Consider the following 18,693-nt stretch of genomic DNA (forward strand, 5'->3'; position numbering starts at 1 on the left):
TAAGTCCCAGTAGAGTCTAGGAAAAGCTGTTACTGTGGCTACTTGAAGAGCTGTTCAGGTAGGGAACAGTGGGCCCTGTGGGGTGGGGGTGGGGAGAACCTAAGGTGGAAGGCTCCAAGCAGTGGCCACTCTCAGGCTGTGCCTCTGATGAAGCATATCTGGGGATTAGGGCCAAACTGGGGCCAACCAGCAACTTCTGAGCAGAGTGTAGAAGAGTTTAGATCAATAGTTAGGAGTCAGCCATAGCTCTCCCATGATGAAGAGTTGGACAAGCTGTGGGCCTCTCTTGACCTGCCATTTCAGTTGGAGCAAACAAGGGTCACATGTCTATCTGTCCATCTCACCAGCACCAGCTACCATGCCCTGGTCACAGCCTCAGCAACCTAGTAAAGCAAGGTCACTGGAGAAAAAACATGGAGACTGGAGAAGAGGCCAAGGGGGGTGGGGTGTGAGTCCTCAGCCTCCATGCATTTACACCTGCGTGTGAAGCCGTGCCTGGGACCACCTGAGGTCAACATGTTTCTGCTCACAATCACCTGGGGTCAGGTGTGTGAGGAGAAATCTTGGTGAATATCAAATTCTTGCTGCCCAGAGCACCATTGGGACGGAAAACACTGTTTCTGTGACTGACAAAAGACTGCTCATACACATGTAGGGATTAGGAAGGGAGACAGCTTTGACCGTGGCAGGGATCTGCAAGGCAGGTAGAACCAGGAATTCATGGGTGGAGAGACAGATGGTCTCCCAAACCATAAGAACCCCAATGGTCATGTCGCCCTGGAAGGGACATCGGAAGGAGAGGCTAGATGTCTCACATCTGACTGAGCAGGCAGCAGCCATCCTCGGGGACAGGCATCTGCAGTTTAATGCACTCATCAGCTCATTAGGAAGGGCCAAAAGCGCAGGGAGACCCAGGAGTCGCATCACCCCACTGGTCAATTAGCCATTCTGGGTGGCGTGACTATGGTCTGTGCAAGCGCCAACAGCTGAGGCTGTCTTGCTGCAGATGCTAATGTAATTAAAGAAAGTGCAATGGGAAGTAAGGCTCAATGGAGGCATTTTCCGAATCAGTTGAAAGCTTTCTCCCTTTCCCACCCCTTCATGTGTCAAGTTAGCCCAGAGGCTCAGTGCTGAAGAGGTCAGCAGTTAAAATAAACCCAGGCATTAGCATGTGTGCCCAGTTGCTCCACCTGATTCTTGCCTTAGGATTCTCTTCCATCTGCAAGGGGAACATGAGAGGGATTTAGAAATAGATACGATAGTCAGAATCAGACAGCAGAGGTCCTGGGGCCACCACTGTACAAGGCTTTGCAGGTACCTGAGGGTCAGTGTTAAAAGCACATCTCAACATGAGGTGACAGCAGCGAGTCCTCATTCCTCATTAATTGGGTCCCTGTCTCATCAGCATGGAGCACCAGGAGGAGCTACATGGGTGGGCAGAGGAACCTCGGCGGTTGCTGTGTACTGAGCAGACTCCATTCATCCACCCATTATTTTTTACCACCACAGGTATTCATCTGTATACATACATACATATACATATATGCATATATACATACTCATATATACACATACATACACAATACACACATGCATGCACACATACACACGTCAATTCTTCCACTCAGTACTCATACATCCATCTGTCTCTGTCTCCCCACCCACCCATCCATCAGTCGAATGACCTGGTTGTTCATCCATTCATTTACCCATTCATATATACACCCCTATATCCATCTGTCTGTCCATTTATCCATCTATTCATCCATTTTCTTCTCCATCCGTCTATCCCTACATCTTTCTATTCTTTCATCCCTCTATCTATCTAAATATCCATTCAGTCGTCATCTATTTTTCTACCTGTCCATCCATCCATCAGTCCACCCACCCATTCAGCCACCCACCCATCTATCCCTTTATCTACCCTTCCATCAACCCATCCATTTATTCATCCATTGCCTCCATCCTTCCCTCCCTTTATCTGTCCATCTATTTATCTAATCATAACTAGTCGTCATCTACCTACTCACATCCATCCTTTTGATCTACCCCACTCATCTCTCTGTCAGTCTAACCAGTAAGCCACCAACACTTGCTTATTCTGCGAGTTAAAGATCATGAGGTCATACTTGATGGCTAAGTGGATAAAGTGCCTGCCGTGTAGTGTGAAGCCTGGAGTTCTTGTCCCCAGAACCTGCATAAAGAGCTTGACAGGCACCATGGTTGCCTGTAAGCCAATGCTCAGGAGCAGAGATGGGATTCCCTAGAGCAAGGATTCTCAACATTCCTAGTGCTGTGATTCTTTAATACAGTTCCTCATGCTGCGGTGACTCACAACCATAAAATTATTGTCATTGCTATTTTCTATCTATAATTTTGCTACTGTTGTGAATTGTAATGTAAATATCTGTGTTCTCTGACAATCTTGGGCAACCCTTGTGAAAGGGTTATTGGATCCTTGAAACCCACAAGTTGAGAATCTGCCCTAGGGCATGCTGGTTGGCTAGATTAGCCGGAACTGGAGAACTCTGGGCTCAGCGAGAGACCCGGCATTAGCAGAGAATAATTGAAGAAAGCATCTAGCATCAGATTTGAGCCTCCACAGGTACATATACATGTGCATATTCAACCACACATGCACCAACACAGGTAAACATGCATGTACATGCATACACATATAAACATGCACACACACAATACACACACAAAGATTTTTGAGGTCAACAAGAGAAATCTCATCAGTCTCATGAAGATGGTAGTGTTATTAGTGAAGACAAACAGTAAAGTCACAGCAGAGATTTGCCCTGGGTGGTCAGTCAGAGAGCCACAGAGGAGACCGGCAGCCCTTGAGCCGCAGAGCAAGCTGTTTGAGGCCAGAGCAAATGTCCTTGAGAGCAAACTTAAGGTGACTCCCAGAGCTGAGAGAGCCAGACAGGACTCAGCAACTGCAAAGAGATTGGAGCAGGCCAAGAATGTGAGATTGTGGGGAACAAGGGATGCACAGAGGCTGATGGCCTAAGAGCCATGGGCTTTGGGGAGTCAGCACCACACTTAGTGGAGAGGAACTGGAGCCCGTGTGACCTGACCATGAGACAAGCAGACAAATGAATGTAGGTCAGTGAGGGGACTGCCTCTGTCATCTAGGCCGAGCATGAACTGTGTGCACTGGCACAGGAGAGGATAGCACAGGAGATGGATCTGAGGTGACATTGGAATGAACAGGGCCCTGGGTATGGATGAGAGCAAGCAAGGTGGAGCGGCTTTCCACCCTCTCTGAGGTTCACCAGGGAGGACTTGGTGAGACAGTGGATGGGTAGCAGGCCCGGGACTAACTAGCAGCAAGGTCCTCATGGTCCCCACCACACACAGCTGCATAGCCACTGCACAGCCTGCTTGGAAGGAGCACTTCCTGAATGCCTGCCAAGGCAAGCCACCACTATTGCTCCTCCTCCTCCTCCTCCTCCTCCTCAGGAAACCCAATTTCCTCCTGGAGATTGATGGAGAAGGGCAACAGATTGTGCCACTTCAACAGGTGACTACCTGCCACCCGCACCTACTTCTTCCCAAGACTTTCAAGTACCATTCGTACAGTTTTGAATTGGTAATAGAAAATAGGCACTTGGTAAAAGATTCAAAATGTTTAGGAGATAGTAGGTTGTGAAGAACAGACCCCTCCTTACTCTGTTCCACCCAGCCCCTGAATTCTTCCCAGATAGAACCTCTCTTGATAAATTCCTGAGGCTTTCTAAGAGAAAGACTCTGTCTATGTGATACTGTGAGAAGCCTCTGTGTGGAGGGAGGGGTATGCTCTGTGTACATATTCATGTATGTGCATATGGGTGTGTAGGGGTTGGGATACAAGTACATGTGTGCTCATACATGCAGAAACCAAAGATCAATTTGAGTATATTCCTCTGGCACCATTCATTTCATTGTAAAACTATTTTTAAGCTTTATTTTATTTAAGTATGTATGTGTTTCTATGTGTGTATTATTATTATTATTATTTATTTATTATTATTTGCAACAGAGCAGTTCACAAGCCTGAGATTCACAAATTTAGCAAGGTCTGATGGTCAGTGTGTTCCAGGGAGTCTTGTGAAGCACTCTCCCCTCACTCCAGCCCTGGATTACAGGTGTGTGTTACCACACCTAGCTTTGTATGGGTATTGGAGATCTGGACTCAGGGCACCATGATTGTGTGACGAATATTGACTGAGCCATTTTCCCAGTCTCCACAAACCCTTTTAAAACTCTTGAAAAAAAGATAAATGGAAACTGCCCGCGTTCCCTCCCAGACTGTCGAGCTGAGTCACCCTGTGACCTTGGGCAGCTCACCTGTCTCCGAGTCTTCCGAGTTGCTATCTGCAAGACAGAAACACACTCAACCTGTTCCCTGTCTCCAGTTGGGTTCATGCTAAGAATGAATGAGAGAAGTGTTAAGGGCTTGCAGCACCAAGAGGCCTGAACTGTATAGATCCAGTGGGCTGCAAGCTGTAAGTGCTGCCGGTGGGCACCTGGCTTTCCCCTGACGCCTCTTGCTGTGTGTTCTAGAGCATCGCCCTTAGTAAGGAGGAATGGTAAGAAAGAGCGACTGCCCCACTTTTCTTCCAACATTATTTTGTGTTTGTTGCTATTGTTTTTAGTCAGACTTGAAGAAAAGAGTGCCAAGACTGAGTGTGTACAGGGCAGATACAGAAGGGAGCATCCTCTGCTTGGCTGATGACTGGGTCAGGTAATTAATGGTGGCATTTGCAAAGCTGCTGCCTAGGGACATAGTTTGGAATTACAAAAGAGACCGTGTGTGTGTGTGTGTGTGTGTGTGTGTGTGTGTGTGTGATCAAGTGTTTCTTCAGTCTCTCTTCATCTCCTTTTTAGATGTATAGTCTCTCATTGGCTGGCCATGGCACCCCTTTCTCTGCTTCCCAGTGCTAGAGCTACTGGGCACGCATTGGCGTGCCCAGCTTTTATGTTTGTGACTAGGAATCTGAACTCAGGTCCTCCTGAGTACATAGTAAGCACCCTGACTGCTGAGCCAATTCCATAGGCTGTGGTTTCACTTTTGAAGGTGTGTTTCTCTACTTGTATTTTTCTGACAGGGTTTGGTGCTCTGGTGAATGTTTGTAACTAAGTGGGACAGGAACCCTGAGGGCATTGATCGAGGAGAAGCTGGCACTGTCACCTGGCTGGCTCTTCTTCCAGACTCCCAGTGTGATGTATATGAAGGGACAGGCCTCCATGTGGGTGAGCCATTTCCCTGGGAAACACACCCCAGACTGTGGCTATCATGGTCTCCCTTCAAGCCACTGTGCTCTGGGGCTTCGTCCTAATGGGCACCATGGAGGGCCTGGCTTCTCCTGTTCAGCCTCTTTCCCTCACTCAGTTCACTACAAGAATTGCGAAGGTTCTCCCCCCGCCCCCCATGTTACCCAACACCCAACTCTTCATAGCTTTTCTAGCAGCTGGCTTCCTGGGACCAAGGACTCTCAGTTTAAGTTGCTTTCCCCCTTCAGAAATTCTAAGCTGTGTTTTTAAGAAAGGCAATCAACAACCCATTAAAGCAGACAGACACACAGACAATGCTGAGAATGGAAAGGCCACCCTTCCCTCCCCAGCCTCATCGGCAGGGCCTTGCTGCCCACCCAGGTGCTCCATTGACTTTCCCTCCTTAGTCCTCCCCTGGTTACTCCAACTTTACAGTAACCTCATCTCGAGTCTTCTTTTCACTATGAAATTGCCGTGACTCTGCTGGAGAGAACCTGGATCATAGTTCCACCTATCCGCAAGACTGAGTCGTTGTTGTTATTTCTAATTGTTCTAGACAAAGACGAAATTCAACCATGACCATAACAACAGCAGAAGCAGAGAAGGAAGGGTGTGGGGAAGGGCAGGAAGAGAGAGGGGAGATGAAGGGCAGCTAGAAACCACCGGAAACAAAACACACACAAGCACCGCAGCCCTAATAGTAAACATGGCACTACTTCCTGTTTGCATTAATATTTATATTTCATTGATATAATATTTTATATTTTTATTCATATTTACATCTTTTAGTTTCTCTCAGTCCAACTAGACTAATAGCTAAAAAAAAAGTGGAAAGCATTAAGAGAACATGACCGTTCACATCCACACCAAGAGCAGGGCTCCAGTTCCTCGTATGAGCACGAGAAGGGTCCTCATGGAACCACAAGCCAACAGACTCTTTTCCTTTTCTTCTTATTCAAAGTCAGCCCACATTTAAGCGTCATACGACGGATTCTTGCATGAAGGGTTTTTTTGTTTTGGTTTTTGTTTTTTGTTTTGGGATTCTACTTGCCTTTATTTTTCCCTTTGAAGCAGAAGAATTGGGCTTTAGTTAGCAAGCCATTAGCCATCCCTCCTTCCTGCCTGTGTGGTACATCCTGAAAATGTGAGTCACTCCTGAGAGACTCCTTTGCTGCTTCACTCAGTTTTCCCCTAACAATTTCAACAAAAGGGACCTGCAGTGTAAATGCCCCTGTCTGCAGTCTCTACCTTTAAAATTCCAGGCTTAGAGTCACTCACTGGCCTCTTCATGGTGTGGAAGTGTGGTGCTCTCAGAGCCTTGTTCCAAGTTCTCTGCCCCTCTGTTCTCCTCTCCAGAAGTTTGTAGGAGGGTCTGCATTTCTTTGTCTCCATAAGATCTTGATGCTTTGACATACTGACCTTAGTCTGACTCCCCTCAAACATTATGTTTACTGCTCCTGAGTTCCCTCAGACTCAGCAACCTTGCACATTCTCTCTTGCTCAATCCCCCCCTCTCCCCCTTGCTCTCTCCTGCACTCTCTTGCTCTCTCTCCCTCACTCATGCTCTCTCATGCACTCTCTCACTCTCCCATGCATTCTCTCACTCCCTCGCTCTCCTCTCTCATCTCCCTGCATCTCCTCTACATCACCCCTTCCGTATTGCAGGCGACCCTCCCCACTTCCCAGCCACCTGTATGAATTGTCTATACTCCCACTTTGTCACTGGTCGAGGGCTTTTCATTTCACGGCAGGGTGAGCTTCTGACACTTCACACAAGTGCCTCTGAGAGCAGACCGGCCAGTGCCAGTGTTCACAGAGGCCGCTGTGTGTGGCTGCCCTCCAGGCACAGCCTAGGTAGAATGTAGGTTCTTTCTAGTCAGAACCAGAAAGAATGATGGAAGACATGCTCCTTGCATGCTCCCACAAGAGATCATAAACAAAGATAAATCTAGTTCCTCTTACACACCTGCTAGGCTAGTTTTGTTGCTATGAATAAACACCCTGACTACGCTGACTAAAAGCAACTTGGGACAGAAATGATTTATAACATATTACACGTTAGCGCATCCTTGAGAGAACTCAAGGCAGGAACCTGGAGGCAGGAACTGAAGCAAAGGTCATGGAGGGTTGCTGCTTACTGCCCTACTATTCCTGGCTTGTTCGATTTGCTTTGTAAACAACCCAGGCAGGCTTGCCTTCCCAGAGTGGCACTTCCTACAGTGGGCTTGGCTCCCCTCACATCAATCGTTAATCAAGAAAATGCACTACAGACTTGCCCACAGGCCAGTCTGATGGAGATAATTCTTCAATTGAGGTTCCTGCTCCCCAAGGTTTGTGTCAAGTTGACAATACATAACTAACACAGTCCCACCACAGAGGGACTACGTATTTTGCTCTGGAGTGAGCACACGGGTGGCCAGGTGATTGACAGGGATGAAGAAGTAGGTTCCAGGAATGCCACATGCAACTGAGTCCCTGTCAGCCACCAGGAAATGGAAGGGGCGGGAATGCTCATGCCTGGCTGGCTTTCTTCTTTCCCCTTTTCATTCAGTCAGGGACCCCAGCCCATCTGGTGATGCTCCCCGCATGAAGGGAGTGTCTTCTTGGTTAAGCCTCTCTAGCGGAAGCTACAGATGTGGTTCAGTGGGGTAGGTATATTGCTTGCCTACCACTCAGCAAGCTGTGGCTTTGAGCCTCAGCACTGCATACACCTGCTGATGTAGCTCTTACCTATATTCCTGGTACTCAGGAGGTGGAGGCAGGAAAATCAGGAGTTTAAGGTCATTCTAAGCTACAGAAAGAGTTGCAGGCCAGCCTGAGTTTGTAAAGTCTCTGTCCAATCAAAATAAGCCAACAAACACTCTCTGGAAACACCCTCATAGATATCACCAAGGTGTGCCTCATAGGAAAATTCTGAATCCTAGCAGGCTGATAATAGAGATGAACCATTATGACCCCCAGCCCTTCCTGGTGTTTAGGACCTGACTTAGGGACTCTAGAACTTCAGGGTTTCCTTTCCCAGAGCACATGAGGTGGCAGAAGGGGTGGGGGCTTTGTTAGAAGCCAGTTTAAAGATCTGAAGGAGCTGAGTTATTTTTGGCGGGAGAGAAGGCAGGAGACCCCTTGTATCTGGCCTGAAGACCAAGCTCAGAAACCACCCTGTGCATAGCTCGTCACCATTGACTTCTGGGTTGGGGCTTTTCCCTGAAGCTACTGAGTGTGTCCCACTGGAGCCTGGAGCAGAGAAGCCCAGGCCCTTGCTGTAGGATTGCTTGTGCTGTGGGATCATGCAGGACAATCCATGAACTTCCGTCCATGATGGAATCCATCCTGGCTTCCATCCCTGCAGGGAGGCGCCTGGCTCAACACTCTCAGGCCACATTTAGCACTTTTCCCAGGTGGCGAGTGGGTGTCCTGATGGGGGAGAGCAGGCAGATGGGTGGGGCGATGGAGAAGCCGCAGAGCAGTTGCTAGGGGAGGCTGGCATTCAGGCAACCCTCCAGGCCGCACCCAGCAGACTGCCCTTGGCCCTTGGGTTATGTTGAGAGATGGGCCAAGGTAGGTAGGTGCACCATGAGCTTCCTGTCTCTCCACCTCCTTAGCCACACCAGCAGCAGAAGGAGGGTGTTGACCCTGGAATTTTCCATGGTCACATCTGCCCAAGGCATCCTCAGTGTGCTAAGCTCAGTGGGGGGGGGGGGGATAAGGTTCCCCCCCCCACCTCCCCTCTGTACAGCTGCCCTGTAATTCGCATTTACTAATTTCCATACTGTGAGAACTCTGCCCCACCAATCTCAAGCTGCTGATGTGTTTACTGATCCTGGAGCTGAGAAAACATGCCCACAGCTAGCCCTGGCAAGCTGGCACGCTGCAGCACGCCCCCAGCCAGCACTATGTCCCTCTTCTGCCTTCTTCTCCAGCTCCACCATGGTAGGCTCTCAATCCTGGGACAGAATGAATCCTACAGGGTGGTCTTCAAACCTAATGGACCAGCCTGGGAGTTCTGATACCAAGGCTGTCTTCCCTGTCCTGATACAAACTCCCTGGGTGGGCCTCATTATAACCAGTAAATGGCTATATGCTCTTCATGTTCTTCTTTTCTACCACCAATTTTTTGGGGGGATATTTGGCCAGAAGCCAGTGTAACTATTTGTCATAATTTGCTATAAGGGAATACCACTGATGAATATGCCAGATGCAGAAACATGCATCTGTTAATCTAGCAGGTCTGTGATGAGAGGAGAGGCAGAAACAGGATTCCTGGAAGCTCTCAGGCCAGCTAGCCTCATGTTTGTAATGGTGGGGTGTTAGAAAACCTCTCTCAAACAAAAGAAAGGCAAAAAACTGACTGATGGTTGAGGTTCTCCTCTGAGCTCACGTGTGCTACATGGCACAAGCTCCCCACTAGACACACACACACATACACACAGGAAAAATTTCCAGCATTAATGGGCATAAGCAGTAGTATCCTGAACAAATATGTCACTCACTGTATGTGGACATAGCCAGTGGTCACCATGAGCATCCACATGTGTTGACTCTAAAGCAGGCCTGTCAGGACCAGGTTTCAGAGCCACAGAGGTGGTCACAGAACAGCCAGGTGGACAAGAATGCTCAAAACTGGTACCTAAGCTTGTGCAGCCCATCCAGGTGCCAGCCAGGGAGAGGGGGGTGAGGCTACCAGGTCTGCAGGTGTTCTTAGGACTGAGGTGGGCACACAAACTTTCAGCAAATGTCTGTGTTAATCCTCACATTTGGCAAGGTCCAGGTGCTCCATCCTCCTCTAGGGAATAGCAGCCTCTGGGGTCTGACTCTGGGACCCACCTGACTCACTGTTGCCTAGGCCAAGGAAGCAGCCAAGTGTTTGATCTGCATTTGCTTGTGTCTCGTCTACCGTGTATCAGTGCTGGCTCTTACTTGTCTCCTTCCCTTATCACCTGGGGTAGGGCCTGGCAAATGTTCAACCTCAGAAAGTCGAGGAAGAAAGAGGATTAATGGATGAATGAATGATCAATGGGTGGATGGATAAAGGATGGATTGGTGGCTAGATAAATGGCTATATATTAGAGTGATGGACAGGTGAATCATGAATTTTGGATGTTAGATAGATAGGTTGATGATGAATCAATGAATGTTAGGTGGATGATGGGGGGTAGAAGATTGTGTAGATGGATGGGTGAATGGGTATTAAATTGATCATAAAGGTAGACAGATGGACAGACAGACCAGATGGATGTATGTCAGATAGGTGAGGATAGATGGATGATGGATGGGAGGATGAATGGATACGTGGATGGTAGATGGGTGGATGGATAGATGAATGGATGGATGGGTGGATGGATGGATGGATGGATGGCTAGGTGGATTGATGGATAGATGGATGCACTGATTAGTGGTTAAGTGGGAAGGTAGATTGATGACTCCAGATGTGGAAAGATGCTCAGGTGGGGCATCATTCTGAGGCTTCTTTATAGGCAAAACTGTGCACACTGTTGGCTCTCAGTAAATCCTATAAGGAGAGCAAGGAACAGTGTGGCCCTGAGTAGAAGACAAGGTACCCAGTGCCAAGCACCACACCATACAAAGAGTTCATGCCATCAGAGGAAGTTCAGCTGACCTAGCCCCACACAGCTCTCCTGCCTCCATTCCCTCAAAGGCAACGCCAGGCACCCTGATTCATTGCCAGAGTTAGAAAGCAGCACAACATGGTCAGGTCTGCAGGAGGGCTCAGCCATGAAAGCCTGCTGCTGTCTCTGAGATTTCCTCATGGTGAGTTTGGGCTAGGTGGCCAGCCTGTCCATGATCCTTGGCAGCCGCCAGCCAGTCAGCAGCACTTAGCTCTTCAGGACACATGCTGATTAAAACCTGACTCTGCTAACCAAGGTCAAGGCTGAGGCTGGCATGGTGGCCAAAAGCCTGGCATAGCAGATGGCACTCTTGTGCCTCAGGTTCCCTGGCCTGTTCCTGGCCCCACGGAACTGTAATGCTTGTGGAAGAGTAGGAGTCAGTGACAAACAAAAAGGCCAAAAGCCAGGGGAGGGCAGAGCTAGGAGGGACCTGGGACAGGGGAGAGGACAGTTGATAGGAAGGCTTGGAGCATGCCCCCTTGGAAGGGCTCAGGAGTGTGGCTCCCTCTGGCATTGGCAGATAGCATGGCTAGGACTGAAGTCAGTTGTCTGTCAGGGACTGGGAAGGGTTGCGGGCAGAAGTGACCTCAGGCTTTGGCTGCATCTTTCTACACCAGTTCCCACCCATCCGCTGCAGAACTTGGGGGCTTGCTCATCTCTCCTTAGTGCCAGGGCAGAGGCGGATGCACGGGCCCTTCATTCCTTGGATGAAGATGAGGAGGTATGGGATAGAAAGGCCACAGGAATGACAGGGACAGCCTGGGACCTCAGAGCACTGGGAGGCTAGGTGGGGCATTCATGCATCCTGCTTAGTCCTCTGTCTCCGCCCCTCTGTGGGGACTGGTGGACATAGGGCTCCCTTCCCATCGGTATGGCTTGTGCTGTCCTGGTATGAGGAGAGTGATATGCAGGGCAAGCGTCCCTCAGCAAAGCCTTAAATATTGTTGGTTTGTGGTTCTGAGGGCATTTTCCCCTTTTCAAGTGCAGTGAGTGGCTAGGTTAATGCAGTAATGACAACCCTAGAGGAGGGGTCACATGTGTGAAAAGAGAACAGACAGCAGAGAGCCTTAGCCACCCTTCTCATCCATCCACTCACTCATCCATTCCATCCATTCCATCCACCCATCGACCCTCTCATTCGTCCTCTGTCCATCCACCCATCTATCCATTCATCCACCCATCCAAAAATTCATTTACTAGAAAAGAGAGGTGACTCAAAAGAGCACTTGCTGTTCTTGCAGAGGGTCCAGGTTCAATCCCTGCCCCACTCTCATAAGGTGGCTCTCAGTGCCTAGACCTTATTTCCAGGGAATCTGACCCCTCTATGGTCTCCAGAAGCACTTGCATATACATGGTACACAACCAGACAAGCAGGCAAACACACAAACATACAAATACTAAGACTTTGTAATGCATGTATTAGGTACATAGCTCTACACCACATGACTAGGCACATATGGTCAGCTGAGTGGCCTTCAAATATGTCTATTTCAAAATCCTGTCAACTTTTAAGTCAAAGGAGGACTTGGCAGATTTGGCTATTACATTTGACTTGTATATTAAGGCTATTGCAATAAAGGATCATCTTGGGGTACCCAGGAAATGTATAGATGCCATTTCATGTCTCCTCCTAAGAGGGCAGAGCTAGAGGAGGCCCTGTGACCACAGAGGCAGGAAGTAGGGAGATGCAGCTGTGGCCCTAGTAATATCTAGAGCCACAAGAAGCTGGGGAAGGGCAAAGGACCCTCACCTAGAAATCCTTAGAAAGTATGGCCTGTGTTGCCTTGACCCCTTCCAGTGACAACTGGGGACTGAGTCTCAGGCTTGAGTTATATGATGAAACAGACTTCTGATTGGAGTTACCATTGTTTGTCACAGCAGCTGCAGGAGCCTCATACTATCTATGTTGGATCCTCAAGGTCTATAGCTCCACACTGCCCTTTCTCTCTTGAGATAATGTGTTCACTAGCTGGGTGAAGAGTGGTCCCAGCACCCAGTGTCTGCTCTGTGTGTTTGGCATCCTGGGTGCAGCCATATGGGGCTTGGGGCCTACAGGAACACGTGACCAGAGATGGGAGCTTAAAGTAGCAGGAGTCTGGCCTGTTACAGCTCAGGAGGGTGAGTCCTCCATCTGAGTGGGCACAAGACTGTTTCTTTGTGAAGAACCTACACAAGAGCCACTCAGGTCATCTTTCCCTTTTAATGGTTCCATGGCAGTGACTTGTGGCTGCTCCTCTCTGTCCCCAGGAGTTCTCTGTGTGTTTCTAGGTCTGCTTCTGTCTGCTATGAGAACACTCTCTTGGATTCAGGGCACCCCTGGAGCCTAGGCTAGTCTCATTGCCATGCTTAGTGGCTTCTTTTTAATTTTCTTACTCTTAAGTGTGTGTGTGTGTGTGTGTGTGTGTGTGTGTGTGTGTGTGTGAATACATGTGGAGGTCAGAGACCAACCTGTGGGAGTTGGTCCTCTTCTTCTACCACGTGAGCCCCAGGGATTTAACTCAAGGCATTAGGCTTGGATGCAAGTGTACTTACATGATGAGCCATCTCACCATCCTATAACATCTTTTTATTTTAAAATTTATTTATTTTGGTGTATGAATGCTTAAGTGTGCATATGCTCATGCATGTGTGCATGCACACACACACACACACACACACACACACACACACACACACACACACACACACTATGTGAATGCAGTAACTGCTAAGGCCAGAAGAGGGCATTAGATCCTCCAGAACTGGAGTCAGATGGTTGTTAGCCATCATATGGTGCTGAGGACAGCTTCTACCTGCTGAGCCATCTCTCCAGCTGTAAGCCCATGGTATACTCAAAGACCCTATTACTAGAGCCCAAGAGAGGCCCCTGATGGGTTGGGCTGTGGGTAACCAGAGGCTGTCACTTCTTTAACAGCCTTAACAAGGTACATGTCCCACAAACAATGACCTTCCTTAGACAGAGGCCACTCAAGAAGCTAGGCTCATTGTCACCTTGTAGGGCCACATGTCTGGTCTCCAAGTCATGACCATAAGTGACATCAGAAGTCAGGAGCGATGTGGAATTTTACTTGAGTATGTAAATGTCTGAGAAGCAGGTAGCTAATCAGAGTTGGTGCCCACCCAGCCCTCAGGATGCTGGATGATAGCAAGGACTAATACTGGCTATGCACTGGACACGGAGGAGGAAGCTGGCAACTGGCTGGACAGGCTGAGTCTTGGAGGTTTCTCAGGGCATGATATATGGCTGAGCAACCATTGGTTGGAGTTCTTCATGACAGAATGGAAACAGCATACAACTAGCAGCAGTCAGGCCCAGGCCCAGGCCCCACCTTGCTTCCGCCGTCCACACTATGGCTTAGGTCTCATATGTCTATCATTCTCTCCTGACATTAGCTTCCTGAAGATGTCATCACTCTGGTTGGCCTTGTCCCAAACCATCTATATGCTAGCCATTATATCAGCTTAGCTGGGATGCCCCAGAAACCTGGACCACTCTGAGAACTCGCAAAACTCCAGAGCAGCTAAGCCCAGGAAAAGTGTGTGTCCTTAGCTCACTGCCTCTTGAACTAAGCCCATATAAGAGCAGAGGCTGTGGCCAGATCTTCCCTGGAGAGCTAAGTACAACATAGGACTTTGTTCTACCTCCTTTTTCCCAGCCAGTGTCCTCTAGGAAGCATTTGGCAGAGACTGAAGAAGCCAGAACCAGTATTTGTCCAAAAGGACAGTTGAAACTCTCCAATCTCTTGGCTTTTTCCTCATGGTTACAGAGTTGCAGCTAGCACTCTGGTTATCATATCTCCACAGTGCATCCTTTGCAGGGATGTTGGAGAAGGCCATGCTTCTCCAGCATACTGAGTAGTTGAATAATTCCCAGAGGCTCTGGTAGATTTCTACTCTACTCTCATTGGTTAAAGCCATGTTCTATGGTACAGCTGTCCCCGGTGTGACTGGGAAGCAAGAATGTAGGTTTTCTAGAGTCTGTTGTGGGAAATAAACCAGGGGGTGGAACAGAGACTGCTGGAATCTGGATGTGAGGGGGAATGAGATGAGATCTGACTTCATCACTGAGGGCACAGCAAAAGAGCCTCCTAGATATGATGACTATTTCAAATGGGCTTTGAAGGATGAATAGGAGTTGAGCAGCTAGAGTTAGCAATCAGGGAAAGTGCTCTGGGCTGGGAATATAGCTTGATGGTAGAGGACTGGCTTTGCACCCCTGGGTGCATCTGTCATGCTTGATGTCTGCTGTGTACTTGTTTCTATGTGGAAACCCCATCTTTCTTTTTATTGAACACCCCATGAAGTGGAACTGCTGCCTTCTTTGGAGATTTTCTGTTTGGCTTGGGGTGTAATCTACTGGCAGGATGTCAGAGTATTGTAGGTGCTATCTGGCAGCTCAGCCACTTCCCAGAGCTGCTGGAGCCTCCTCTGCCTCCATGGAGACTCCCATCCCTGTCATCCTGGGGTAGGAGCTGTGAGCAGTCAGGGCCCCCTAACTGGGCAGCATCATAGGTCACAGAACTGTCTCTTGTCCCCTGCCCCTGGGCAGCTGGTCTCCTTCTCTGGATTTGTTCTCTTGTGCAAAGTTCTTCACCTCTCTGTACATGCCTTTGTTTCCCTCATCTATACATGAGTCAGTACCTTAGAAAGCTGAGGCAGGAGGATTATAGTAAGTGCATGGCCAGCTTGAGCTATATAGTGAGTTTCAGGCCAGATTGGGCCACATGATAAGAACCTGTCTCAAATAAAACCAAAAGCGGAAGGCATCTCAGGGAAACAGAAGGTTCAGTCAGTTACGCTGAGAGCACTCACAGCCCGTGTACACAGTCATTATGATAATTGACATATTAATTACCACTTGATAATTATTGCTCAGGGAGGCTGAGTCCAGGCAGACCTCAACTGTGAGCTAAGCTAGGGGGCGAGAGGGCGCTTCACTTTGTGCAAAGGGTTCTCTGTCTCGGCCTTCAAACCTTTCTAGGGCAGGTCACGGGTGACCTGGTTTTTCCACAGCACTCTGTGGTATATTAAGCCAGGCACACCTGTACTGGGCAGTGTCACAGCTACTGAGGAAAATTAATTCTTTTCTTAGCTTCTGCTATAGGCAGTGATGAACCACATAGGCATGTTATTTGTGTCCATTCCAAGTCCTGTAAGGTTACTGAAGACATGTCCTGAGAGAACCCAGCCTGAGGCCCACTTCATATCTGTCAATAAAGCTTTATTGGAGCAGAGCAGAGCCCAAGCTTTCTCAGGTTGGCAGGGCTGCTAGTGTCACACCTAACAAGCAAGGCTCCCTCAGAGCCTGGACTGTTGATTCTAGGTCTTTATAGGAAAACTTGTCAGCTGCTGGCCTGGAATATGGAAATTTTAAAGCACTCCCTCTGCCTGGGTGTGGAGGTGGCTCTGAGAGGTGGAGGTGAGGAGTTCAAGGCCAGCCTCCCCATACAGTAAATTTGAGGCCACCCTAGGCTATATTAGCCCTGTGTTTAAAAAGAAAAAAATCCTAAATAAATAGAGTCAGGAGTGTGTCTCCGTGGGTAAATGCTTGCCTGACGTGCAGGAAGCTCTCGGGCCAATCCCCAGTGCCTCAAAATACAGGTGTGAAGGTGCATGTCTATGATCTTATCACTAGGGAGGTGAAGGTAGGAGGGTCAGGCGTTCAAGGCTTGCCTTGGCTACATAGTGAGTTTGAAGCCAATGTCAGTTGAATGGTACCCTGTTTGTAAAAAAAGAGAGAAAGAGGCCTCTAGGACTTGTAACTTCTTCTGTAAGCAGCACTGTGGTGACAGTTTCCTCTCTCTGAGCATCAACACCTGTTGGAGAGGCAAAATAGTCACACGCTACAGGAATTCCATCCACAGTGTACCACAAATGCTTCCTGTTGCCCCATCAGATGGCACTGTGACTGTGGAATTCTCTTCCAAGTTCAGTGTTGAGACATACCCATGGAGCTCAGTATAGCATAGCTGTGCAAGCCTGTGGTCTACGCCAGGCAGCCTACGTGTGCCAGAGGCAGCCCTGTCACCACTCAGGCAAACACACACACTACCATGTTCACACATCAGAGCACCTGGTGACCTTATCCTTATCCAAGCAGCAGCAGGCAGGTATGGGGTCAGCTGTGACCTGGTCTTGTTGTTTGAGCCTCAGCCTGGGCTTCTGATGGTATCCAGGATAGGGAAGCCCAGTGAAGCCTCCTCACCAGGATCTGGAGTCCCAACAGACATTCACACTTTTTTTTTAATTGGCACTTGTTTTATTTATTTGTGAATAGGAGTCCCTGCTCCATGACATTCTTGTGGAGGTCAGAGGACAACTTGCAGGAGTCCATTCTCTCCTTTCACATGTATGTTTTAGGAATCATACTCAAGTTGTCACGCTCAGTGGCAAGCGCCTTTACCTGTTGAACCAGCTCACTAATTTTAATAGTTTAAAGCTAGGATGTCCCCCTTCCCCATCCCACAGACGACCAGAGTGGGCTAGCCACATGAAAAGAGCCAATGCCTGTTTCTCGGTCTGTTGGGCTAGCTTTGAGACAAACAGATGGGCCAGGCCTAGCCTGTCATTCTAATTAGCAGTTAGAAGGAAAGGCACAAACAGCCCCTGCCTATGCCTGTAGCAAAATGCCAGGCAGCTGGATTGCCCTGTGGTATTCTAGAGAATGTTCCACACCAAATGGAGGCTGGGATTCCAGAGCAGCCCAAGCACACAGGTCACCAGGCCACAGAATCAGGAGCCAAGGGGAACAGGATTTTCAGTGGAACCCAGGTTGAACTCCTGTAGGAGTGGCCTAGGAAGGAGATATTCCTGATTCTAAAAATAAGTCTCATATCCCAGCAGAACAAAGCCAGAGGGTTACCCATGCCTCATGGACTACACAAGGATGTCACCCGGGAACCAGTAACTGTTGAGATCCTAGAGGCCAGTGGATGGCCATGTGTGTGTGTGGGGAGGGGTGGTATTCTCCCCATAACAAGCTACCCAGCCCTGCCAGAGCTGGTACCCACCAAACACACAAGTCACTGAGGGACCTACACAGTGACAGCAACATGGGTCCTGAAGACCATGGCAGCTTTGTGCAGAGAACATGGGCTGTGCAAAGACACTGTAGTTCATGGAGGGTATCTGTGCCCATAAGAGGAGACAGCAGTCAGGCTGGAGCATGGGGTGTTGGGAGAGGCATTACAAAGGGTCTTAGCTATAGTGAGGAGTATAGATTTTATTCCCAAAATGATGAGACTCTGCAGAAGGAATATTTTAAATGGGAGAAACAGTCTCACTTAAGGGTTTTTTAAAATATATGTTTATGTGTATATGAATGCATACCTATACAATATATATGTAAAAAGAAGAGAAAATTCAGGGGAGATCCAACATCCGGTCTTGGAGGAGGGATTCTGAGTCCTGAGAACATGTCAGTTTTTTCTCTGTCTTGGTCTCCAGAACCATGTTAATTCCAGAGTCAGGGTGGAAGGCCTTCAGGAAAGTTCCTAGAGAATGGTGCCCAAATGTTTTCTGTTTTCCTTGGTACTTAGGCCCTTTTCTTCTGTTGTTTTCTTGAATCAGCTTCTCCTAGAACACTATGAGCCGCCATGCTGGACTAAGCATTTCCCATTCTAGCCAAGGAGGGAGGCCTCAGGCAGGATCCTTAGGCTTCTGCAAGCTCCAGGAGAGAGGCTGCTGCCCCTCCCTCATGGGCCCCTGACCTTCATCTGCCTGCTCCATGGGAACATCTTGTGTCTAACAGAGAGCTATGTCCTGCTGCTTGCTGCAGGCAGATCACCCAAGCCTGTCCTGC

At 48.7% G+C, this 18,693-nt stretch overlaps 1 protein-coding gene across 2 annotated transcripts in view; it reads left to right on the top strand.

Annotated features, from left to right (window-relative positions):
• Positions 1-18,693, top strand: part of Shank2 (SH3 and multiple ankyrin repeat domains 2) — a 449,788-nt gene that overhangs the window by 291,997 nt on the left and 139,098 nt on the right. The window lies entirely within an intron of this gene.

The sequence above is a fragment of the Mus caroli genome, chromosome 7 (genome assembly GCF_900094665.2).
Source record: "Mus caroli chromosome 7, CAROLI_EIJ_v1.1, whole genome shotgun sequence".
In the NCBI taxonomy this organism is placed as follows: domain Eukaryota; kingdom Metazoa; phylum Chordata; class Mammalia; order Rodentia; family Muridae; genus Mus; species Mus caroli.